General features: G+C 33.3%; 13 non-coding genes across 13 annotated transcripts; all 13 read left to right on the top strand.

Annotated features, from left to right (window-relative positions):
• Positions 1 to 10,123: 10,123 nt before the first annotated feature.
• LOC117531665 lies at positions 10,124 to 10,235 on the top strand. Its single transcript, XR_004566697.1, has one exon. It is a non-coding gene; the product is annotated as a U5 spliceosomal RNA (small nuclear RNA).
• Positions 10,236 to 10,387: 152 nt separating this feature from the next.
• On the top strand, positions 10,388 to 10,500 carry LOC117531664. The gene has a single exon (XR_004566696.1). It is a non-coding gene; the product is annotated as a U5 spliceosomal RNA (small nuclear RNA).
• Positions 10,501 to 11,555: 1,055 nt separating this feature from the next.
• Positions 11,556 to 11,671, top strand: LOC117531651. The gene has a single exon (XR_004566684.1). It is a non-coding gene; the product is annotated as a U5 spliceosomal RNA (small nuclear RNA).
• Positions 11,672 to 12,704: 1,033 nt separating this feature from the next.
• LOC117531636 lies at positions 12,705 to 12,818 on the top strand. Its single transcript, XR_004566669.1, has one exon. It is a non-coding gene; the product is annotated as a U5 spliceosomal RNA (small nuclear RNA).
• Positions 12,819 to 13,943: 1,125 nt separating this feature from the next.
• On the top strand, positions 13,944 to 14,057 carry LOC117531649. Its single transcript, XR_004566682.1, has one exon. It is a non-coding gene; the product is annotated as a U5 spliceosomal RNA (small nuclear RNA).
• Positions 14,058 to 15,068: 1,011 nt separating this feature from the next.
• On the top strand, positions 15,069 to 15,184 carry LOC117531658. The gene has a single exon (XR_004566691.1). It is a non-coding gene; the product is annotated as a U5 spliceosomal RNA (small nuclear RNA).
• Positions 15,185 to 16,198: 1,014 nt separating this feature from the next.
• Positions 16,199 to 16,312, top strand: LOC117531648. Its single transcript, XR_004566681.1, has one exon. It is a non-coding gene; the product is annotated as a U5 spliceosomal RNA (small nuclear RNA).
• Positions 16,313 to 17,355: 1,043 nt separating this feature from the next.
• LOC117531647 lies at positions 17,356 to 17,469 on the top strand. Its single transcript, XR_004566680.1, has one exon. It is a non-coding gene; the product is annotated as a U5 spliceosomal RNA (small nuclear RNA).
• A 1,013-nt stretch (positions 17,470 to 18,482) lies between these two features.
• Positions 18,483 to 18,596, top strand: LOC117531655. Its single transcript, XR_004566688.1, has one exon. It is a non-coding gene; the product is annotated as a U5 spliceosomal RNA (small nuclear RNA).
• A 1,051-nt stretch (positions 18,597 to 19,647) lies between these two features.
• Positions 19,648 to 19,761, top strand: LOC117531646. Its single transcript, XR_004566679.1, has one exon. It is a non-coding gene; the product is annotated as a U5 spliceosomal RNA (small nuclear RNA).
• Positions 19,762 to 20,775: 1,014 nt separating this feature from the next.
• LOC117531645 lies at positions 20,776 to 20,889 on the top strand. The gene has a single exon (XR_004566678.1). It is a non-coding gene; the product is annotated as a U5 spliceosomal RNA (small nuclear RNA).
• A 2,246-nt stretch (positions 20,890 to 23,135) lies between these two features.
• Positions 23,136 to 23,249, top strand: LOC117531661. The gene has a single exon (XR_004566694.1). It is a non-coding gene; the product is annotated as a U5 spliceosomal RNA (small nuclear RNA).
• Positions 23,250 to 24,366: 1,117 nt separating this feature from the next.
• LOC117531634 lies at positions 24,367 to 24,480 on the top strand. Its single transcript, XR_004566667.1, has one exon. It is a non-coding gene; the product is annotated as a U5 spliceosomal RNA (small nuclear RNA).
• Positions 24,481 to 25,216: the final 736 nt, after the last annotated feature.

Below are 25,216 nucleotides of genomic sequence, written 5' to 3'. Positions count from 1 at the left end.
GGTTTGCAGATGTGATGGCAGCAGTGAAGTTTATCCCAAAACTGAATGAGCCACTCCATCCCACAGCATTCCAAGAAAAACACTTGCTACCTACAGTAAAATTTGGAGGTGGTTCCGTGTGGCTGTGTGGTCAGTGCAGGTACTGGGAATCTTGTTAAAGTTGAGGGTCACATGGAATAAGGTGCGTGGTAAACATACCACTGTCCCAGCTTTTTTGAAATGTGTTGCAGGCATCCATTTAAAAATGAGCAAATATTTGCACAAAAACAATAAAGTTTATCAGTTTGAACATTAAATATCTTGTCTTCGTGGTGTATTCATTTGAATATAGGTTGAAGAGGATTTGCAAATCATTGTATTCTGTTTTATTTATATTTTGCACAATGTCCCAATGTCACTGGAATTGGGGTTGTAAGATGGTCCTGTATAATCATATTATTTGACTTCCAGGTTTAAAAAATATTCTAAAATGTAAGGAGATGGGAAAAGGAACAGGAAGTCAACTAAAGTTTGTGTTCCAGCAAGTGGCTTTTACTCTGTTAAGTGTGACCCTCTTCTGTTTGAAGCAGTTGTATTTTAATGCGACTTTTTTTTTTTTTTTTTTATATATATTTTTATTTTTGTCCTACTTTCTGGTTTTGCTGTTGTGCTGTTTCTGGCTACCTGATCCTGGATAAGCAGTTGAAGATGAGATGACTGAGTGACTGTTGTGCTGTTAAATCTACGCAACTACTTTTCAGAAAGGTGAAAAATGTGGGTTGACATTTTACAGTATCACGCTATGAAGAGGCGCTGTTCTTCACATGCCTCATTTGCAGTAGGAGTGAAGCAGGAGTATGTGGGTACCCACGATGGTCCCTGGACAAAGTGCAGAAGTCCCAGAGTACAAAGAGACCAGATAGACAGGAGACAGAAACAAGAAGAAGAGGCGTGTTTCTCCCTTATTTAGCAGGAGTAGGGGAAAAACTATCTTCAGACAGCACAAAATCCCAGTTTACTTTAAACCGGTTAACAGACAGAAATTAGTTCACCCTAAGGACAGGATCCCTAGTTACAAACAGAGCAATGTAGTGTATTCTATCAGATGTCAGGAAAACTGTAACGAACACTACATAGGTGAGACTAAGCAACTTTTACACAAAAGGCTATACCAGCACCGCACAGAGGGCGCCAGTGGACCTCAATCTGCAGTTCATCTCCACCTTAAAGACACTAACCACACATTTGAGGACAAGGAAGTTAAAATCTTAGCCAGAGAGAAGAAATGGTTTGAGAGAGGGGTCAAGGAGGCATTCTATGTGAAACAATTGAAACCCAGCCTTAACCGGGGAGGGGGTCTGAGACACGCTTTGTCCCCTGTTTACAATGGGGTACTCAGGTCAAAGCAGTTTCAGTCTTGTTCATGGTAATGAGTCATTCACGTCATCAAGAGAGTCGTCCGTCCCATCATTAGGAGGGACAGCTGCTCTGTCATTAGGAGGGTGCTAACTAGAGCACAATAGGTGCTAATTAGAGCTATTGTTTAGTCACTAGAATATAGCAGTCTGTCTCTCGGTAGGAGGGGTCTGGTTAGGTTTAAACTCCAGCTTTTGTGGCTTCTGTTTATTCTTCTCTACAAGAGTCAAGACAGAAGTCAGACTACCAGAGCAAGAATTTTAGCTGAGGAAGCTTCTGCGATTTGAAGAGAAACGTCCTCGCATCAAGCAACCCAGTCCAGTCGAAGATTCAAGCTTCTCTACTATGGAAACCACCTGGACAACTGAGAGCCTACACAGAAACAGAGTGAAGACGAGAAACAACTATCATTCTGCGTATGTGTGTGCGTGTGACCTGCCAAAGAAACCTGTCGATTTTTCATCCAAAAAATGAATCAAATGCCTCAAAATTTAGTTAAAACATTAAATGCTGAGTTCAGAATTCACTAACTCTGTGCTACTCAAATGAAATATATTTAAATGTATATGTGTGCTCCCATCGTGCTTTGCATTTTAAAAAAATCGTGTCTATGTGACAAGTTATAGCGATTTAACCAGTTTTTTTTCTCTCTTTTGCATTATTTAGCAATAACAGCAAAACACATGAAACATGCTCCTAAATTTACTCATGTAATTTTGATTTCTTGCAGGTGGTGTGACATTTACCAGTTTGTTCATAGAAAACTTGTGAATGTCATTGAGTCATCAACTACAGATTACAAATCTTCATTTAATCTTCATTTCTAATTTGTTGAAACTGAAATGAATAATGGACAAGGAGAACCGGACTGAAACACAGACTTGTGGATAGTTTAAACTCAGTGCTCAAAACTACACTTGACATGATTGCACCACCTATGTTAAAACCGCGCTCCTCCAAATCACAGTCACCTTGGTTCAATGATTATCTGTGTGACCTCAAGCATAAAGCAAGACGTCTAGAACGGAAATGGCATCGTTCAAAATTAGAAGTATTTCACCTTGCGTGGCGTGATGCTATCTTAGACTATAAGCATGCATTATTGGCTACAAAGCAGACTTACTACTCTGATTTGATCAACAAAAACAAGCATAACTCAAAGTTCTTGTTCGACACAGCGGCAACACTTTTGCATGGACAACCACCTGTAGTTCGCGCTCCTTTTACAGCACAAGATTTCCTGAATTACTTTGGGAAGAAATTAGAAGACATCAGGTTAAACATATTCCGGCATGCCTTAATCCAGCCACTACACCCTGCTATTGATGTGGGCGCCACTATTGAGGTATTACCTAGATTTACAGAATTTGACAGTATCTCACTAGGCATGCTGACAAAACCCGTAATGTCAACAAAAAGCACAACCTGTTTATTTGATCCTATACCAACAAAACTGTTTAAGGACCTGTGGCCCACTCTTGGGCCGACTGTGCTGGAAATGATTAATCTTTCTTTAACTTCTGGATCTGTTCCTAAATGTTTCAAATCTGCAGTGATTAAACCATTACTTAAGAAACCTAATCTTGACCATAGTGTATTGACAAACTATCGGCCGATATCAAATCTATCATTTTTCTCTAAAATTCTGGAAAAAGTGGTGTCACGGCAGCTCGTAGACTATCTTACTGAGAATAATCTCTTTGAGCCACTGCAGTCTGCTTTTAGAAAATATCATTCCACAGAGACGGCTCTCACTAAAGTGGTGAATGATCTTCTGCTTACAATGGATTCGGACACCACTACGGTTCTGTTGTTGTTAGCTCTCAGTGCTGCATTTGATACAGTGGATCATCATATTCTACTTGATAGGCTGGAAAATCATTTTGGGATTACTGGGAATGCCCTTGCATGGTTGACGTCATACTTGACCAGTCATTCTCACTGTGTTTTGTACAGTAACACTACCTCTAACCTTAGTGACATGAAATTTGGGGTTCCACGGGGATCTGTCTTAGGCCCCCTGCTTTTCTCCCTTTATATAGCACCCATTGGGCACATATTGCTGCGTTTTGGGATTACCTTTCACTGCTATGCAGATGATACTCAGTTATACATGCCAATAACTGCTGGTAATCTCATTCACATAAAATCCTTAGAAGATTGCCTTGCAGCAGTGAGAAGTTGGATGTCTAGAAACTTCCTACTTTTAAACTCTGATAAGACAGAAATGATGGTTCTTGGTCCAGTGAGACATCGGCATCAATTTGACCAGTTAACACTCAGCCTCGGCTCATGTGTCATACATCACACTGACAAAGTGAAGAACCTTGGGGTAGTTTTTGATCCTTCGTTGTCCTTTGGCCTCCACATTAGAAATATTACTAGGACTGCTTTCTTCCACCTGCGAAATATAGCGAAGATTCATCCCATCCTGTTTATGGCTGATGCTGAGACCCTGATCCATGCATTTATCTCTTCTAGATTGGACTACTGCAATGTTCTATTTTCTGGTTTACCCCAGTCTAGTATTAGGGGTCTCCAATTGGTTCAAAATGCTGCAGCCAGACTTTTGACACGAAGCAGAAAGTTCGACCACATTACACCCATTTTGGCATCCCTTCACTGGCTTCCTGTCCCAATGAGATCAGATTTTAAGGTTCTGCTACTAACCTATAAAATTATTCATGGACTGGCACCCTCCTACCTAGCTGACCTAATTAAACCTTACGTACCGTCCCGGGCTTTACATTCTCAGGGTGCAGGACTACTTTGTGTCCCTTGGGTGAATAAGAAGTCTGTGGGTCACAGAGCTGTCTCTTATCGTGCCCCTGTTCTGTGGAATGATCTCCCTGCGTCAATAAAACAGTCAGATTCTGCGGAGACTTTCAAGTCCAGACTTAAGACGCACTTATTTTCCCTTTCATATGGCTAGCATACTGGTACAGTTTTATTTTACGCTTTTTACTCTTTTAATTCATTTTATTAGTAATTGGAGCGGGCCACGGCCTCAACTTTACCTAAATTCTGGGTCTTTTAGTGAAGTTTAGGGCTAGTGGCCGGCGATCACCTTAGTATTTCTCTTTTTCTTGTTGTTTAATGCTGACAAATTTTACAGTATTTCTTGTCTTTCTGATGCCTGATTCTGTTTTTTCTCTCTGTTTAAGGTGCAACTCCATCCAGAGATGGGAGTTGTGTTCGTGTTGGCGATCCTCCTGTCCTGTGCGCCAATTGCATTTCTTGTATATTCGTCCGTGAATTCTGTGAATTGTTCTGTAATTTATGTTTTGTAGCATGGCCCAAGCAGAGGGTCACCCCTTTGAGTCTGGTCTGCTTGAGGTTTCTTCCTCAGAGGGAGTTTTTCCTTACCACTGTTGCTCTGGGGGTTGGTAAGGTTAGACCTTACCTGTGTGAAGCGCTTTGAGGCAACTCTGCTATGATTTGGCGCTATATAAATGAAAACAAATTGAAATTGAAATTGAAAATTGAAATTTTATCTCTCGATTTTTGTGTATTTTTCTTTGCTTCCTTTATTTGTATACTATTTCCTCATAACTGGTGTTATTACTTTGAATATTTGTACTGCTAGATTTATTCTTAGAGAAAATATCCCAAATAAATAACGTTCTTGCTCACTTTAATAACTTTTTTCTCTTATGTAAACAGTAATATGATGAATTTGACGACTGAATTCAAAGTTATTCATTATGAATTAAAGCTAAATGCAGATTTTTTTTTTAAACAGAATTGAATAAAATGTTAAATGTGTAAATGATGAAAAGTGGGGATATTTAATTCAAAGATGTTATTAATTATTAAAGATTTTTGAGATTTGAGACTTTGAGATTTACTTCTAGTGCAGCAGATAAGAGAATATTTGGAGCGAAATCCTGCATATGGTGACAAAAGCATCAAATTTGGCAGAAATACTCCTCAGACAATCCTCTTTTGAAAAAACTGATTGGCCACTTGAATTTTAAGTTGGCGTTCAGATACAGGTCAACTGAAGAATTACACAGGAGTCAAAATTAAAAGATGCTCCAATCATATTGAAACCTATGCCACATTACTTGCTTGATCATAAAGATTCCAAAAAGGTATGGTTTGGATGGTCTGTAACTGAATTCTATGGAGTTATGGGATTAAAATAGCAAGAATGGTGACAAAGGTCAATGGCGGTTTGTACAGGGGTCAAAAGTTAAGTTGCTCCAATTTTGGCGGTATATAAATGAAAATAAATTGAAAAAAACTGAAAGTGTGGATGGCTCATTGTGTGACTGAAAAAGCTTGAACACGCCCCTCTCTCAGAGTCTGAATTGCATCGGTTGAGGTGTTTATTAAATCATATTTTGGGGACTGTGCAGTGGTTGTCATGATTTGCTTTGCTGTGGACATTAAAAGTTATGTTACAAATATTTAACCACTTTTTTTTTGCTGCATTATTTAGCAATAATATCAAAATACACGAAACATGCTCATTAAATTTTCTCATGGGATTTTGATTTCTTTACCAGATTGCTAATAGAAAATGTCTTTGAGTCATCATTCATTCTTTATTTGTAATTTGTAGCTGAGGAATTGAAATTTAAATGAATAATGGACAAGGAAAACCAGACTGATACAGACATTCTTTATTTGATTTTTGTGTATTCTTGTTTCCTTTTGGTTCCTTTATTTGTGTATATATATATAATTCATGTAATATTTTGAATATTTACACAGCTGTAGATTTATTTTTAAAGCCAGTCTCAAGTGGCTAGTTAAAGAACTGCAATCGCTGCTTCTGGTTGGCAGAGGTGTAAACCCTCCCATGTATTGCTTCTACCTGTTCACATAAAACAGGTGATCTCAATAAATAGCTCATCCACCTGCCTGCAGAGCTGAACAAATTACAATCAGCTGCTTTATTAGGACGATGGAACAAATATGTGACTGGAGTTTTACACATCTGCCATTTGGGCTTCATCTGAGCTTGTTTTTATCCCATAACTTCACAAATGTTCAATGTCAAGTGCATCTTTTATGTGTCTTTGACATCAAGCAACATTTCATTTTTTAAATAAAAAATTATTTGACTCAACATTTAATAAAAATAAATAAATGTTGAGTTTAGGTTTCAGCAAAGCAGTGCAAGTAAAATTAAATTTAGAAAAAAGAAAAAGAAAAAGAATGTGTTCTCCTATTGTGCTTTGCATTAAAATTGTGTCTGTCTCACAGGTTACAGTGATTTAATTACAAACTGAACAACAACTACTGCTTAGAAATCTTCATTTAATTTTCATTTGAAATTTGTTGGAACTGAAATGAATAATGGACAAGGAAAACTGGACTGAAATACACTTTAATACCTCACTTTTTGCATATTTTTCTTTCCTTTCCTTTATTTGTATATTATTTTCTTATGTTTGGTGTATTACTTTGAATATTTGCACTGGAGTAAGATTTATTTTTAGAGAAATTATCCCCTAATATAAACTGTTTTGCGTATTGTAATGACTTTTTTCTCTTTTTAAAGTTATTCATTATGATTTAAAGCTAAATGCAGATTTTGTTGAAATAGAATTTCATTAAAAGCTAAATTTTTAACTGGTAAAAGTGGGGAGATTTACTTCAGACGTGTTATTAATTGTAAAATAAAACTAAAAACACATTTGGATTAAAGACGTTTTGTTAAAATTTTAATTAACGAAAAGAAAGGAGTGGGCTGTAAAGACCGGAAATGAAAGCGCAATCCCACAATGCATTGCGCAAATGACGAAGCCATTATTGTAGTTTTTAATATGTTTTATTTATGTCATACAAACATGCAACTTGCAGATGTTGCTGCTTTATTGATCACACATTATTATGTGGGATTTTGATTAAAAAATAGAATGAACCGTCAGTGAGATTTATGTGCTCAGCGGTGTGTAGCGCTGGTGGGGAGCAACAAAATTTTTTATTCTGCTTTCTTTTCAAATTGTGTAAATCTTTTGTTTTTAACTAAAAATTTGGAGCTGGAGAGAAAGAAGTGTTTTTTTTTACCTTATTTTGTTTTTGTTATGTCTTACTCATTGATAAGGTTTTCTTAACTGTTAAAAGGACTTTATGCGTTCAAAGCATAAAGTTCTAGTGCTCCACATTGCTTTATGAAAAAAAAAAAAAACTTTCAGAAACACAGTGAAATTTTAAGAATTGTATTGCAGGGTTTTTATTATTATTATTATTATTATTATTATTATTATTATTTTTAGATTGTGAGCTAGCTAGTGCAGCAGATAACAGAGTCTTTACAGAGGAATCCTTCAAATGGTTATACAAAGCACCAAAGTTGGCACAAATACTCCTTAGACATTACTCTTTTCAATGGGCGGCCAGGTAGGGGTCAATTGAAGAATTACACAGGGGTCAAAATTTAAAAATCTTACAATCATATTGAAAGCTACCCCACATTATTTGTCTGTTCTTAAATTTCCAAAAAAGGTATATTTTGGACTATCAATGACTGAATGTCATGGAGTTATGGGTAAAAACAGCAAGAATGGTGACAAAGGTCATGTTCAGTTTGTACAGGGGTCAAAAGTTAAAATTGCTCCAATTTTTGTAAAACATGATGCAAATTATTTGCTGAGTTAATATGGTTTTGAAAAGGAATAGTTTGCACCGTGTGTCATGTTTAGTTGTCACGTTACAGGTTAACATATGTCACATGCCATAGAATCCAATGGACGTTGACATTGTTTGACCTTTACTTTGCAAACAAAGCATTCAAGAGTCAAAACTGTTCCATTTATTTATGTAATCCATTAGTTCAACGAGTAATTTGAACCGCTTTTTCCAAAATTGGAGCAACTGTAACTTTTGACCCCTGTACCAAGTGAAACTGACCTTTGTCACCATTCTTGCTGTTTTTACCCCATAACTCCATAACATTCAGTCATAGATAGTCCAAACTATACCTTTTTGGAGTCTTTGTGATCAGACACATAATGTGGTATAGCTTTCAATATGATTGGAGCATTTTTAAATTTTGACCCCTGTACAATTATTCATTTGACCCCAAACTGGCCACCTACTGAAAATTCAAATTGCCAGTCAGTTTTTCAATATAGTAATGTCTAAGGAGTATTGGTGCCAAATTTGGTGCTTGTATCACCATGTGAAGGATTGTTTTAGTTATTTGCTGCACTAAGCAGCCAATTTAGCCTATTTAGTACCACCTAAGGTTATTAAACAACACTTGCAATCCAGCATCAACATACTGTGGTCTCCAGAAAATCTACAGTAACCACCTCTGAGTGGTGGCTATCGCCAGGTAGGAATCACTGAACAATAACACAGGGGTAAAAATTTTGAAAAATGCTCCAACCATGTTGAATTATTTGTATGATCACATGGATTACAAAAAGGTATAGTTTCTTCTATACAGTTTAATGTTATTAATTAACAAGAGCTATCAGAGATTTCTGACATTTTAATGTTATTGCAAAATAAAGTGAAAGAGAGAAATGAATAAGAGACTAGGAAAACCGGGATGAACGTTCATACACATGTTCATGTTTTGATTTCTGTGTACTCTTTGTTTCGTTGTCTTTCCTTTATTTGTATTTTGTAAATAATTGGTATTACTTTGAATATTTGCACTGCTGTAGATTTATTTTTACAGAAATTATCCCAAAATAGCTTCTTTTCTTTTTTTTTTATTGTAATGACTTTTTTCTTTTTTAAAAGTTATTCATTATGATTTTTAAGCTAAATGAAGATTTTGTTGAAACGAAATTTCATTAAAAGCTAAAGGTTTAACTGATAGAAAGTGGGGATATTTACTTCAAAAAGTGTTATTAATTAAAAAATAAAAATCTACAACAACCACCTCAGAGTGGTGGCTGTAGCCAGGTTGGGTTCAATTAACAATAAAACAGGGATCAAAATATGAAAAATGCTCCAAGTATATTGAATTATTTATCTGATCATAGGGATTCCAAAAGGTATAGTTTCTTCTACCGACAGTCTAATGTTATTCATTAACAAGAGCATTCAGAGATTGCTGACATTTTGCTGTTATTGCTAAATAATTCAAAAGAGAAGAATGAATAATCGAACAAGGAAAACCGGGCTGAACATTCATACACACGTTCACATTTGGACTTTTGTGTAGTTTTTGTTTCCTTGTCTTTCCTTTTTTGTATTTTGTATGTAATTGGTGTTATTACTTTGAATATTAAATACTATAGTATATATATATATATATATATATATATATATATATATATATATATATATATATATATATATATATATATATATATATATATATATATATTTGGACTGCTGTAGATTTGTTTTTATTTTAATTTAATGTAATGTAATTTTTAGAGAAATTATTACAAAATGACATTTTTGATTATTGTAATGACTTTTTTCTCTTTTTAAAGTAATGAATCGAAGCTGAATGCAGATTTTGTTGAAACAGAATTTCATTAAAACCGAACGTTTTTAACTGATAGAAAGTGTGGATTATTTACTTCAAAGGTGTTACTAATTAAAAAATAAGGCTAAAAACACATTTGGATGAAGCACTTTTTGTTAAGATTTAATTACGAAACGAACGGAGTCGCAGTAAAGACCGGAAATGAAACTGGAATCCAATAATGCTGTGCGAAAATCACGAAGCCATTATTGTAGTTTTAAACCGTCAGTGAGGTTTGTGTGCTCAGAGGTGTGTCACGCAGGTTGGGAACAGAAAGCCAGTGTACTCTTTTTCTCTTCAAACCGTATAAATCTTTCGCCTTTTACTAAAGATTTCCGTGGAGAGAAAGATAAAGAGTTCATATATATATATACAAATATATATATATATATATATACAAAACGAACGGAGTCGACAGTAAAGACCGGAAACTGAAATCCCATAATGCTGTGCGAAAATCACGAAGCCATTATTGTAGTATTAAACCGTCAGTGAGGTTTGTGTGCTCAGAGGTGTGTCAAGCCGGTTGGGAACAGAAAACCAGTGTACTCTTTTTCTCTTCAAACCGTATAAATCTTTCGCCTTTTACTAAAGATTTCCGTGTGAGAAAGATAAAGAGTTCAGTTGAATTTTTTGTTGCCTTACTCCTTAGTAAGGCTTTCTCAACTGTTAAAAGGAATTAATGCATTTATTCACATTGCTTTATGAAACAAAAAGCAGGTTTAATTATTATTATTAACTTCATGTTGGTGTACATTGTAGGCTAGCAGCCCATTTTTGTGTTGTCGGTACCACTTAAGGTTATTAAACACTTGTAATCCAGCATCAATTTGCCGTGGTCTCCAGAAAAATCTACAACAACCACCTCAGAGTGGTGGCTGTAGCCAGGTTGGGTTCAATTAACAATAAAACAGGGATCAGAATATGAAAAATGCTCCAACCATGTTGAATTATTTGTCTGATCATAGGGATTCCAAAAAGGGATAGTTTCTTCTAACATCAGTCTAATGTTATTCATTAACAAGAGCATTCAGAGATTGCTGACATTTTGCTGTTATAGCTAAATAATTCAAAAGAGAGAAATGAATAATCGAACAAGGAAAACCGGGATGAACATTCATACACACGTTCACATTTGGATTTTTGTGTAGTTTTTGTTTCCTTGTCTTTCCTTTTTTTGTATTTTGTATGTAATTGGTGTTATTACTTTCAATATTGAATACTATAGTGTGTATATATATGTGTATACATACATATATATATATATATATAATTTGAATACTTTTAATATTTGGAATGCAGTACATTTGTTTTTATTTTAATTTAATGTATTTTTAGAGAAATTATTATAAAATGACATTTTTGATTATTGTAATGACTTTTTTCTCTTTTTAAAGTAATGAATCGAAGCTGAATGCAGATTTAGTTGAAACAGAATTTCATTAAAACCGAACGTTTTAACTGATAGAAAGTGTGGATTATTTACTTCAAAGGTGTTACTAATTAAAAAATAAGGCTAAAAACACATTTGGATGAAGCACTTTTTGTTAAGATTTAATTACGAAACGAACGGAGTCGGCAGTAAAGACCGGAAATGAAAATGGAATCCCATAATGCTGTGCGAAAATCACGAAGCCATTATTGTAGTTTTAAACCGTCAGTGAGGTTTGTGTGCTCAGAGGTGTGTCACGCCGGTTGGAAACAGAAAGCCAGTGTACTCTTTTTCTCTTCAAACCGTATAAATCTTTCGCCTTTTACTAAAGATTTCCGTGGAGAGAAAGATAAAGAGTTCAGTTGAATTTTTTTGTTGCCTTACTCTTTAGTAAGGCTTTTCTCAACTGTTAAAAGGAATTAATGCATTTATTCACATTGCTTTATGAAACAAGAAGCAGGTTTAATTATTATTATTAACTTCATGTTGGTCTACATTGTAGGCTAGCAGCCAATTTTTGTGTTGTCGGTACCAGTTAAGGTTATTAAACACTTGTAATCCATCATCAATATGCCGTGGTCTCCAGAAAAATCTACAACAACCACCTCAGAGTGGTGGCTGTAGCCAGGTTGGGTTCAATTAACAATAAAACAGGGATCAGAATATGAAAAATGCTCCAACCATGTTGAATTATTTGTCTGATCATAGCGATTCCAAAAAGGTATAGTTTCTTCTAACATCAGTCTAATGTTATTCATTAACAAGAGCATTCAGAGATTGCTGACATTTTGCTGTTATAGCTAAATAATTCAAAAGAGAGAAATGTATAATCGAACAAGGAAAACCGGGATGAACATTCATACACACGTTCACATTTGGATTTTGTGTAGTTTTTATTTCATTGTCTTTCCTTTTTTTGTATTTTGTATGTAATTGGTGTTATTACTTTGAATATTGAATGCTATAGTATATATATATATAATTTGAATACTTTTAATATTTGGTCTGCTGTAGATTTGTTTTTATTTTAATTTAATTTAATGTAATTTTAGAGAAATTATTACAAAATTACATTTTTGATTATTGTAATGACTTTTTTCTCTTTTTAAAGTAATGAATCGAAGCTGAATGCAGATTTTGTTGAAACAGAATTTCATTAAAACCGAACGTTTTTAACTGATAGAAAGTGGGGATTATTTACTTCAAATGTGTTACTAATTAAAAAAATAAGGGTAAAAACACATTTGGATGAAGCACTTTTTGTTAAGATTTAATTACAAAACGAACGGAGTCGGCAGTAAAGACCGGAAATGAAAATGGAATCCCATAATGCTGTGCGAAAATCACGAAGCCATTATTGTAGTTTTAAACCGTCAGTGAGGTTTGTGTGCTCAGAGGTGTGTCACGCCAGTTGGGAACAGAAAACCAGTGTTCTCTTTTTCTCTTCAAACCGTATAAATCTTTCGCCTTTTACTAAAGATTTCCGTGGAGAGAAAAATAAAGAGTTTAGTTGATTTTTTTGTTGCCTTACTCCTTAGTAAGGCTTTCTCAACTGTTAAAAGGAATTAATGCATTTATTCACATTGCTTTATGAAACAAAAAGCAGGTTTAATTATTATTATTAACTTCATGTTGGTGTACATTGTAGGCTAGCAGCCCATTTTTGTGTTGTCGGTACCACTTAAGGTTATTAAACACTTGTAATCCAGCATCAATATGCCGTGGTCTCCAGAAAAATCTACAACAACCACCTCAGAGTGGTGGCTGTAGCCAGGTTGGGTTCAATTAACAATAAAACAGGGATCAAAATATGAAAAATGCTCCAACCATGTTGAATTATTTATCTGATCATAGGGATTCCAAAAGGTATAGTTTCTTCTACCGACAGTCTAATGTTATTCATTAACAAGAGCATTCAGAGATTGCTGACATTTTGCTGTTATTGCTAAATAATTCAAAAGAGAAATGAATAATCGAACAAGGAAAACCGGGCTGAACATTCATACACACGTTCACATTTGGATTTTTGTGTAGTTTTTGTTTCCTTATCTTTGCTTTTTTTTGTATTTTGTATGTAATTGGTGTTATTACTTTCAATATTGAATACTATAGTGTGTATATATATGTGTATACATACATACATATATATATATATATATATATATATATATATATATATATATATATATATATATATATATATATATATATATATATATAATTTGAATACTTTTAATATTTGGACTGCAGTACATTTGTTTTTATTTTAATTTAATTTAATGTATTTTTAGACAAGTTATTACAAAATTACATTTTTGATTATTGTAATGACTTTTTTCTCTTTTTAAAGTAATGAATCGAAGCTGAATGCAGATTTTGTTGAAACAGAATTTCATTAAAACCGAACGTTTTTAACTGATAGAAAGTGTGGATTATTTACTTCAAATGTGTTACTAATTAAAAAATAAGGGCTAAAAACACATTTGGATGAAGCACTTTTTGTTAAGATTTAATTACAAAACGAACGGAGTCGGCAGTAAAGACCGGAAATGAAAATGGAATCCCATAATGCTGTGCGAAAATCACGAAGCCATTATTGTAGGTTTAAACCGTCAGTGAGGTTTGTGTGCTCAGAGGTGTGTCACGCCGGTTGGGAACAGAAAACCAGTGTACTCTTTTTCTCTTCAAACCGTATAAATCTTTCGCCTTTTACTAAAGATTTCCGTGGAGAGAAAGATAAAGAGTTCAGTTGAATTTTTTGTTGCCTTACTCCTTAGTAAGGCTTTCTCAACTGTTAAAAGGAATTAATGCATTTATTCACATTGCTTTATGAAACAAAAAGCAGGTTTAATTATTATTATTAACTCTATGTTGGTGTACATTGTAGGCTAGCAGCCCATTTTTGTGTTGTAGGTACCACTTCAGGTTATTAAACACTTGTAATCCATCATCAATATGCCGTGGTCTCCAGAAAAATCTACAACAACCACCTCAGAGTGGTGGCTGTAGCCAGGTTGGGTTCAATTAACAATAAAACAGGGATCAGAATATGAAAAATGCTCCAACCATGTTGAATTATTTGTCTGATCATAGGGATTCCAAAAAGGGATAGTTTCTTCTAACATCAGTCTAATGTTATTCATTAACAAGAGCATTCAGAGATTGCTGACATTTTGCTGTTATAGCTAAATAATTCAAAAGGGAGGAATGAATAATCGAACAAGGAAAACCGGGCTGAACATTCATACACACGTTCACATTTGCACTTTTGTGTAGTTTTTGTTTCCTTGTCTTTCCTTTTTTGTATTTTGTATGTAATTGGTGTTATTACTTTGAATATTAAATACTATAGTATATATATATATTTGGACTGCTGTAGATTTGTTTTTATTTTAATTTAATTTAATGTAATTTTTAGAGAAATTATTACAAAAATGACTTTTGATTATTGTAATGACTTTTTTTCTCTTTTAAAAGTAATGAATTCAAGCTGAATGCAGATTTTGTTGAAACAGAATTTCATTAAAACCGAACGTTTTTAACTGATAGAAAGTGTGGATTATTTACTTCAAATGTGTTACTAATTAAAAAATAAGGCTAAAAACACATTTGGATGAAGCACTTTTTGTTAAGATTTAATTACAAAACGAACGGAGTCGGCAGTAAAGACCGGAAATGAAAGTGGAATCCCATAATGCTGTGCGAAAATCACGAAGCCATTATTGTAGTTTTAAACCGTCAGTGAGGTTTGTGTGCTCAGAGGTGTGTCACGCCAGTTGGGAACAGAAAACCAGTGTACTCTTTTTCTCTTCAAACCGTATAAATCTTTCGCCTTTTACTAAAGATTTCCGTGGAGAGAAAGATAAAGAGTTCAGTTGAATTTTTTTGTTGCCTTACTCCTTAGTAAGGCTTTCTCAACTGTTAAAAGGAATTAATGCATTTATTCACATTGCTTTATGAAACAAGAAGCAGGTTTAATTATTATTATTAACTTCATGTTGATCTACATTGTAGGCTAGCAGCCCATTTTTGTGTTGTCGGTACCACTTAAGGTTATTAAACACTTGTAATCCATCATCAATATGCCGTGGTCTCCAGAAAAATCTACAACAACCACCTCAGAGTGGTGGCTGTAGCCAGGTTGGGTTCAATTAACAATAAAACAGGGATCAGAATATGAAAAATGCTCCAACCATGTTGAATTATTTGTCTGATCATAGGGATTCCAAAAAGGGATAGTTTCTTCTAACATCAGTCTAATGTTATTCATTAACAAGAGCATTCAGAGATTGCTGACATTTTGCTGTTATAGCTAAATAATTCAAAAGGGAGGAATGAATAATCGAACAAGGAAAACCGGGCTGAACATTCATACACACGTTCACATTTGCACTTTTGTGTAGTTTTTGTTTCCTTGTCTTTCCTTTTTTGTATTTTGTATGTAATTGGTGTTATTACTTTGAATATTAAATACTATAGTATATATATATATATTTGGACTGCTGTAGATTTGTTTTTATTTTAATTTAATTTAATGTAATTTTTAGAGAAATTATTACAAAAATGACTTTTGATTATTGTAATGACTTTTTTTCTCTTTTAAAAGTAATGAATTTAAGCTGAATGCAGATTTTGTTGAAACAGAATTTAATTAAAACCGAACGTTTTTAACTGATAGAAAGTGTGGATTATTTACTTCAAAGGTGTTACTAATTAAAAAATAAGGCTAAAAACACATTTGGATGAAGCACTTTTTGTTAAGATTTAATTACGAAACGAACGGAGTCGGCAGTAAAGACCGGAAATGAAACTGGAATCCCATACTGCTGTGCGAAAATCACGAAGCCATTATTGTAGTTTTAAACCGTCAGTGAGGTTTGTGTGCTCAGAGGTGTGTCACGCCGGTTGGAAACAGAAAGCCAGTGTACTCTTTTTCTCTTCAAACCGTATAAATCTTTCGCCTTTTACTAAAGATTTCCGTGGAGAGAAAGATAAAGAGTTCAGTTGAATTTTTTGTTGCCTTACTCCTTAGTAAGGCTTTCTTAACTGTTAAAAGGAATTAATGCATTTATTCACATTGCTTTATGAAACAAGAAGCAGGTTTAATTATTATTATTAACTTCATGTTGGTCTACATTGTAGGCTAGCAGCCCATTTTTGTGTTGTCGGTACCACTTCAGGTTATTAAACACTTGTAATCCATCATCAATATGCCGTGGTCTCCAGAAAAATCTACAACAACCACCTCAGAGTGGTGGTTGTAGCCAGGTTGGGTTCAATTAACAATAAAACAGGGATCAGAATATGAAAAATGCTCCAACCATGTTGAATTATTTGTCTGATCATAGGGATTCCAAAAAGGGATAGTTTCTTCTAACATCAGTCTAATGTTATTCATTAACAAGAGCATTCAGAGATTGCTGACATTTTGCTGTTATTGCTAAATAATTCAAAAGAGAGAAATGAATAATCGAACAAGGAAAACCGGGATGAACATTCATACACACGTTCACATTTGGATTTTTGTGTAGTTTTTGTTTCCTTGTCTTTCCTTTTTTTGTATTTTGTATGTAATTGGTGTTATTACTTTCAATATTGAATACTATAGTGTGTGTATATATATATATATATAATTTAAATACTTTTAATATTTGGACTGCAGTACATTTGTTTTTAATTTAATTTAATTTAATGTATTTTTAGAGAAATTATTACAAAATGACATTTTTGATTATTGTAATGAGTTTTTTCTCTTTTTAAAGTAATGAATCGAAGCTGAATGCAGATTTTGTTGAAACAGAATTTCATTAAAACCGAACGTTTTTAACTGATAGAAAGTGTGGATTATTTACTTCAAATGTGTTACTAATTAAAAAAATAAGGGTAAAAACACATTTGGATGAAGCACTTTTTGTTAAGATTTAATTACAAAACGAACGGAGTCGGCAGTAAAGACCGGAAATGAAACTGTAATCCCATAATGCTGTGCGAAAATCATGAAGCCATTATTGTAGTTTTAAACCGTCAGTGAGGTTTGTGTGCTCAGAGGTGTGTCACGCCGGTTGGGAACAGAAAACCAGTGTACTCTTTTTCTCTTCAAACCGTATAAATCTTTCGCCTTTTACTAAAGATTTCCGTGGAGAGAAAGATAAAGAGTTCAGTTGAATTTTTTGTTGCCTTACTCCTTAGTAAGGCTTTCTCAACTGTTAAAAGGAATTAATGCATTTATTCACATTGCTTTATGAAACAAAAAGCAGGTTTAATTATTATTATTAACTCTATGTTGGTGTACATTGTAGGCTAAGCAGCCCATTTTTGTGTTGTAGGTACCACTTCAGGTTATTAAACACTTGTAATCCATCATCAATATGCCGTGGTCTCCAGAAAAATCTACAACAACCACCTCAGAGTGGTGGCTGTAGCCAGGTTGGGTTCAATTAACAATAAAACAGGGATCAGAATATGAAAAATGCTCCAACCATGTTGAATTATTTGTCTGATCATAGGGATTCCAAAAAGGGATAGTTTCTTCTAACATCAGTCTAATGTTATTCATTAACAAGAGCATTCAGAGATTGCTGACATTTTGCTGTTATAGCTAAATAATTCAAAAGGGAGGAATGAATAATCGAACAAGGAAAACCGGGCTGAACATTCATACACACGTTCACATTTGCACTTTTGTGTAGTTTTTGTTTCCTTGTCTTTCCTTTTTTGTATTTTGTATGTAATTGGTGTTATTACTTTGAATATTAAATACTATAGTATATATATATATTTGGACTGCTGTAGATTTGTTTTTATTTTAATTTAATTTAATGTAATTTTTAGAGAAATTATTACAAAAATGACTTTTGATTATTGTAATGACTTTTTTTCTCTTTTAAAAGTAATGAATTTAAGCTGAATGCAGATTTTGTTGAAACAGAATTTCATTAAAACCGAACGTTTTTAACTGATAGAAAGTGTGGATTATTTACTTCAAAGGTGTTACTAATTAAAAAATAAGGCTAAAAACACATTTGGATGAAGCACTTTTTGTTAAGATTTAATTACGAAACGAACGGAGTCGGCAGTAAAGACCGGAAATGAAACTGGAATCCCATACTGCTGTGCGAAAATCAAGAAGCCATTATTGTAGTTTTAAACCGTCAGTGAGGTTAGTGTGCTCAGAGGTGTGTCACGCCGGTTGGAAACAGAAAGCCAGTGCACTCTTTTTCTCTTCAAACCGTATAAATCTTTCGCCTTTTACTAAAGATTTCCGTGGAGAGAAAGATAAAGAGTTCAGTTGAATTTTTTGTTGCCTTAATCCTTAGTAAGGCTTTCTCAATTGTTAAAAGGAATTAATGCATTTATTCACATTGCTTTATGAAACAAGAAGCAGGTTTAATTATTATTATTAACTTCATGTTGGTCTACATTGTAGGCTAGCAGCCCATTTTTGTGTTGTCGGTACCACTTAAGGATATTAAACACTTGTAATCCATCATCAATATGCCGTGGACTCCAGAAAAATCTACAACAACCACCTCAGAGTGGTGGCTGTAGCCAGGTTGGGTTCAATTATCAATAAAACAGGGATCAGAATATGAAAAATGCTCCAACCATGTTGAATTATTTGTCTGATCATAGGGATTCCAAAAAGGGATAGTTTCAGTCTAATGTTATTCATTAACAAGAGCATTCAGAGATTGCTGACATTTTGCTGTTATTGCTAAATAATTCAAAAGAGAGAAATGAATAATCGAACAAGGAAAACCGGGATGAACATTCATACACACGTCCACATTTGGATTTTTGTGTAGTTTTTGTTTCCTTGTCTTTCCTTTTTTGTATTTTGTATGTAATTGGTGTTATTACTTTCAATATTGAATACTATAGTGTGTGTGTATATATATATATATATATATATATATATATATATATATAATTTGAATACTTTTAATATTTGGACTGCAGTACATTTGTTTTTAATTTAATTTAATGTATTTTTAGAGAAATTATTACAAAGTGACATTTTTGATTATTGTAATGAGTTTTTTCTCTTTTTAACTTAATGAATCGAAGCTGAATGCAGATTTTGTTGAAACAGAATTTCATTAAAACCGAACGTTTTTAACTGATAGAAAGTGTGGATTATTTACTTCAAATGTGTTACTAATTAAAAAAATAAGGGTAAAAACACATTTGGATGAAGCACTTTTTGTTAAGATTTAATTACAAAACGAACGGAGTCGGCAGTAAAGACCGGAAATGAAAATGGAATCCCATAATGCTGTGCGAAAATCACGAAGCCATTATTGTAGTTTTAAACCGTCAGTGAGGTTTGTGTGCTCAGAGGTGTGTCACGCCGGTTGGGAACAGAAAACCAGTGTACTCTTTTTCTCTTCAAACCGTATAAATCTTTCGCCTTTTACTAAAGATTTCCGTGGAGAGAAAGATAAAGAGTTCAGTTGAATTTTTTGTTGCCTTACTCCTTAGTAAGGCTTTCTCAACTGTTAAAAGGAATTAATGCATTTATTCACATTGCTTTATGAAACAAAAAGCAGGTTTAATTATTATTATTAACTCTATGTTGGTGTACATTGTAGGCTAGCAGCCCATTTTTGTGTTGTAGGTACCACTTCAGGTTATTAAACACTTGTAATCCATCATCAATATGCCGTGGTCTCCAGAAAAATCTACAACAACCACCTCAGAGTGGTGGCTGTAGCCAGGTTGGGTTCAATTAACAATAAAACAGGGATCAGAATATGAAAAATGCTCCAACCATGTTGAATTATTTGTCTGATCATAGGGATTCCAAAAAGGGATAGTTTCTTCTAACATCAGTCTAATGTTATTCATTAACAAGAGCATTCAGAGATTGCTGACATTTTGCTGTTATAGCTAAATAATTCAAAAGGGAGGAATGAATAATCGAACAAGGAAAACCGGGCTGAACATTCATACACACGTTCACATTTGCACTTTTGTGTAGTTTTTGTTTCCTTGTCTTTCCTTTTTTGTATTTTGTATGTAATTGGTGTTATTACTTTGAATATTAAATACTATAGTATATATATATATATTTGGACTGCTGTAGATTTGTTTTTATTTTAATTTAATTTAATGTAATTTTTAGAGAAATTATTACAAAAATGACTTTTGATTATTGTAATGACTTTTTTTCTCTTTTAAAAGTAATGAATTTAAGCTGAATGCAGATTTTGTTGAAACAGAATTTAATTAAAACCGAACGTTTTTAACTGATAGAAAGTGTGGATTATTTACTTCAAAGGTGTTACTAATTAAAAAATAAGGCTAAAAACACATTTGGATGAAGCACTTTTTGTTAAGATTTAATTACGAAACGAACGGAGTCGGCAGTAAAGACCGGAAATGAAACTGGAATCCCATACTGCTGTGCGAAAATCACGAAGCCATTATTGTAGTTTTAAACCGTCAGTGAGGTTTGTGTGCTCAGAGGTGTGTCACGCCGGTTGGAAACAGAAAGCCAGTGTACTCTTTTTCTCTTCAAACCGTATAAATCTTTCGCCTTTTACTAAAGATTTCCGTGGAGAGAAAGATAAAGAGTTCAGTTGAATTTTTTGTTGCCTTACTCCTTAGTAAGGCTTTCTTAACTGTTAAAAGGAATTAATGCATTTATTCACATTGCTTTATGAAACAAGAAGCAGGTTTAATTATTATTATTAACTTCATGTTGGTCTACATTGTAGGCTAGCAGCCCATTTTTGTGTTGTCGGTACCACTTAAGGTTATTAAACACTTGTAATCCATCATCAATATGCCGTGGTCTCCAGAAAAATCTACAACAACCACCTCAGAGTGGTGGCTGTAGCCAGGTTGGGTTCAATTAACAATAAAACAGGGATCAGAATATGAAAAATGCTCCAACCATGTTGAATTATTTGTCTGATCATAGGGATTCCAAAAAGGGATAGTTTCTTCTAACATCAGTCTAATGTTATTCATTAACAAGAGCATTCAGAGATTGCTGACATTTTGCTGTTATTGCTAAATAATTCAAAAGAGAGGAATGAATAATCGAACAAGGAAAACCGGGCTGAACATTCATACACACGTTCACATTTGGACTTTTGTGTAGTTTTTGTTTCCTTGTCTTTCCTTTTTTGTATTTTGTATGTAATTGGTGTTATTACTTTGAATATTAAATACTATAGTATATATATATATTTGGACTGCTGTAGATTTGTTTTTATTTTAATTTAATTTAATGTAATTTTTAGAGAAATTATTACAAAAATGACTTTTGATTATTGTAATGACTTTTTTTCTCTTTTAAAAGTAATGAATCGAAGCTGAATGCAGATTTTGTTGAAACAGAATTTCATTAAAACCGAACGTTTTTAACTGATAGAAAGTGTGGATTATTTACTTCAAAGGTGTTACTAATTAAAAAAATAAGGCTAAAAACACATTTGGATGAAGCACTTTTTGTTAAGATTTAATTACGAAACGAACGGATGAACGATGGTTGAACAAATCATCTACAGATGTTTTAGCAATATAAGTAAACAATGCTGCATCTTAATTTTAGTGTGTTCTGAACTGTATAAAAACTATATAAAATGTAAAGTTGAGCACCTAAGTGGGATACCAGTTCATGGGTAGATGTGCAAAAAGGAATAGTTTGTAAACCAATTGTGAAGTATTTTGAACTTTCTTTTTTTTTTTTTTTTTTTTACCAAAACAATTGTGTAAGGCACTTCTACATGTTTAACACATTTAAGTTTAGCTGTTACTATAATCACACACAAGAACAGTGTTTATATCATTCCAAAATAAAAATAAATAAATACATCAAAACATAGTGAGGTATGGTGTGTATTTCCATAGGATTTTCATGCTAAAATTAATTTTGTTGCTGCTTGGGTTTCAACAGGGCCTAGACTGTTATAAAATTACGGAGTTCAAATTTTCAGACCCCTACATCTCTCCGGCAAGGGGACAAATGTTAGTACACAGGTAAATTGAAAATCAAGTTAATCAATTTCAAATATACACCAATATATCTGTCTTGTTGAGAGGATTATAATAATAGTAATAAATAAATATAGTTTGTCTAGGTTCTGACCAATATTTACACAGGTATAGGGCTTTAAAGCTTCAAGGTCATCCTGGGGTAAATGCTCAGATGTTATTGAAAGTGGTGTCAAATGATTCCTCTTGTCATACTGAAGCAGAAAATGAATTTTAACTGATTTGGTGATGGCACCATTTCCAACGTCCAGGAAAAGTCTCAGTGGCCCCCATAGACCATGTAGAACCCCTGATACACTCTGCCATTTAATTATCCAATCAAATCAATTTTGTATGTAATTGGTGTTATTACTTTGAATATTAAATACTATAGTATATATATATATATATATATATATATATATATATATATATATATATATATATATGGACTGCTGTAGATTTGTTTTTATTTTAATTTAATTTAATGTAAGTTTTAGAGAAATTATTACAAAATGACATTTTTGATTATTGTAATGACTTTTTTTCTCTTTTTAAAGTAATGAATCGAAGCTGAATGCAGATTTTGTTGAAACAGAATTTCATTAAAACCGAACGTTTTTAACTGATAGAAAGTGTGGATTATTTACTTCAAAGGTGTTACTAATTAAAAAATAAGGCTAAAAACACATTTGGATGAAGCACTTTTTGTTAAGATTTAATTACGAAACGAACGGAGTCGGCAGTAAAGACCGGAAATGAAACTGGAATCCCATACTGCTGTGCGAAAATCACGAAGCCATTATTGTAGTTTTAAACCGTCAGTGAGGTTTGTGTGCTCAGAGGTGTGTCACGCCGGTTGGAAACAGAAAGCCAGTGTACTCTTTTTCTCTTCAAACCGTATAAATCTTTCGCCTTTTACTAAAGATTTCCGTGGAGAGAAAGATAAAGAGTTCAGTTGAATGTTTTGTTGCCTTACTCCTTAGTAAGGCTTTCTTAACTGTTAAAAGGAATTAATGCATTTATTCACATTGCTTTATGAAACAAGAAGCAGGTTTAATTATTATTATTAACTTCATGTTGGTCTACATTGTAGGCTAGCAGCCCATTTTTGTGTTGTCGGTACCACTTAAGGTTATTAAACACTTGTAATCCATCATCAATATGCCGTGGTCTCCAGAAAAATCTACAACAACCACCTCAGAGTGGTGGCTGTAGCCAGGTTGGGTTCAATTAACAATAAAACAGGGATCAGAATATGAAAAATGCTCCAACCATGTTGAATTATTTGTCTGATCATAGGGATTCCAAAAAGGGATAGTTTCTTCTAACATCAGTCTAATGTTATTCATTAACAAGAGCATTCAGAGATTGCTGACATTTTGCTGTTATAGCTAAATAATTCAAAAGAGAGAAATGAATAATCGAACAAGGAAAACCGGGATGAACATTCATACACACGTTCACATTTGGATTTTTGTGTAGTTTTTGTTTCCTTGTCTTTCCTTTTTTTGTATTTTGTATGTAATTGGTGTTATTACTTTCAATATTGAATACTATAGTGTGTGTGTGTATATATATATATATATATATATATATATATATATATATATATATATATATATATATATATATATATATATATATATATATATATATAATTTAAATACTTTTAATATTTGGACTGCAGTACATTTGTTTTTAATTTAATTTAATTTAATGTATTTTTAGAGAAATTATTACAAAATTACATTTTTGATTATTGTAATGAGTTTTTTCTCTTTTTAAAGTAATGAATCGAAGCTGAATGCAGATTTTGTTGAAACAGAATTTCATTAAAACCGAACGTTTTTAACTGATAGAAAGTGTGGATTATTTACTTCAAATGTGTTACTAATTAAAAAAATAAGGGTAAAAACACATTTGGATGAAGCACTTTTTGTTAAGATTTAATTACAAAACGAACGGAGTCGGCAGTAAAGACCGGAAATGAAACTGGAATCCCATAATGCTGTGCGAAAATCACGAAGCCATTATTGTAGTTTTAAACCGTCAGTGACGTTTGTGTGCTCAGAGGTGTGTCACTCCAGTTGGGAACAGAAAACCAGTGTACTCTTTTTCTCTTCAAACCGTATAAATCTTTCGCCTTTTACTAAAGATTTCCGTGGAGAGAAAGATAAAGAGTTCAATTGAATTTTTTGTTGCCTTACTCCTTAGTAAGGCTTTCTCAACTGTTAAAAGGAATTAATGCATTTATTCACATTGCTTTATGAAACAAAAAGCAGGTTTAATTATTATTATTAACTTCATGTTGGTGTACATTGTAGGCTAGCAGCCCATTTTTGTGTTGTAGGTACCACTTAAGGTTATTAAACAGTTGTAATCCATCATCAATATGCCGTGGTGTCCAGAAAAATCTACAACAACCACCTCAGAGTGGTGGTTGTAGCCAGGTTGGGTTCAATTAACAATAAAACAGGGATCAGAATATGAAAAATGCTCCAACCATGTTGAATTATTTGTCTGATCATAGGGATTCCAAAAAGGGATAGTTTCTTCTAACATCAGTCTAATGTTATTCATTAACAAGAGCATTCAGAGATTGCTGACATTTTGCTGTTATTGCTAAATAATTCAAAAGAGAGAAATGAATAATCGAACAAGGAAAACCGGGATGAACATTCATACACACGTTCACATTTGGATTTTTGTGTAGTTTTTGTTTCCTTGTCTTTCCTTTTTTGTATTTTGTATGTAATTGGTGTTATTACTTTGAATATTAAATACTATAGTGTGTGATTTAATTACAAAACGAACGGAGTCGGCAGTAAAGACCGGAAATGAAAATGGAATCCCATAATGCTGTGCGAAAATCACGAAGCCATTATTGTAGTTTTAAACCGTCAGTGAGGTTTGTGTGCTCAGAGGTGTGTCACGCCAGTTGGGAACAGAAAACCAGT

This window comes from Thalassophryne amazonica, chromosome 18 (genome assembly GCF_902500255.1).
Source record: "Thalassophryne amazonica chromosome 18, fThaAma1.1, whole genome shotgun sequence".
Classification (NCBI taxonomy): Eukaryota; Metazoa; Chordata; class Actinopteri; order Batrachoidiformes; family Batrachoididae; genus Thalassophryne; species Thalassophryne amazonica.
This window is presented reverse-complemented; position numbering and strand designations above follow the sequence as displayed.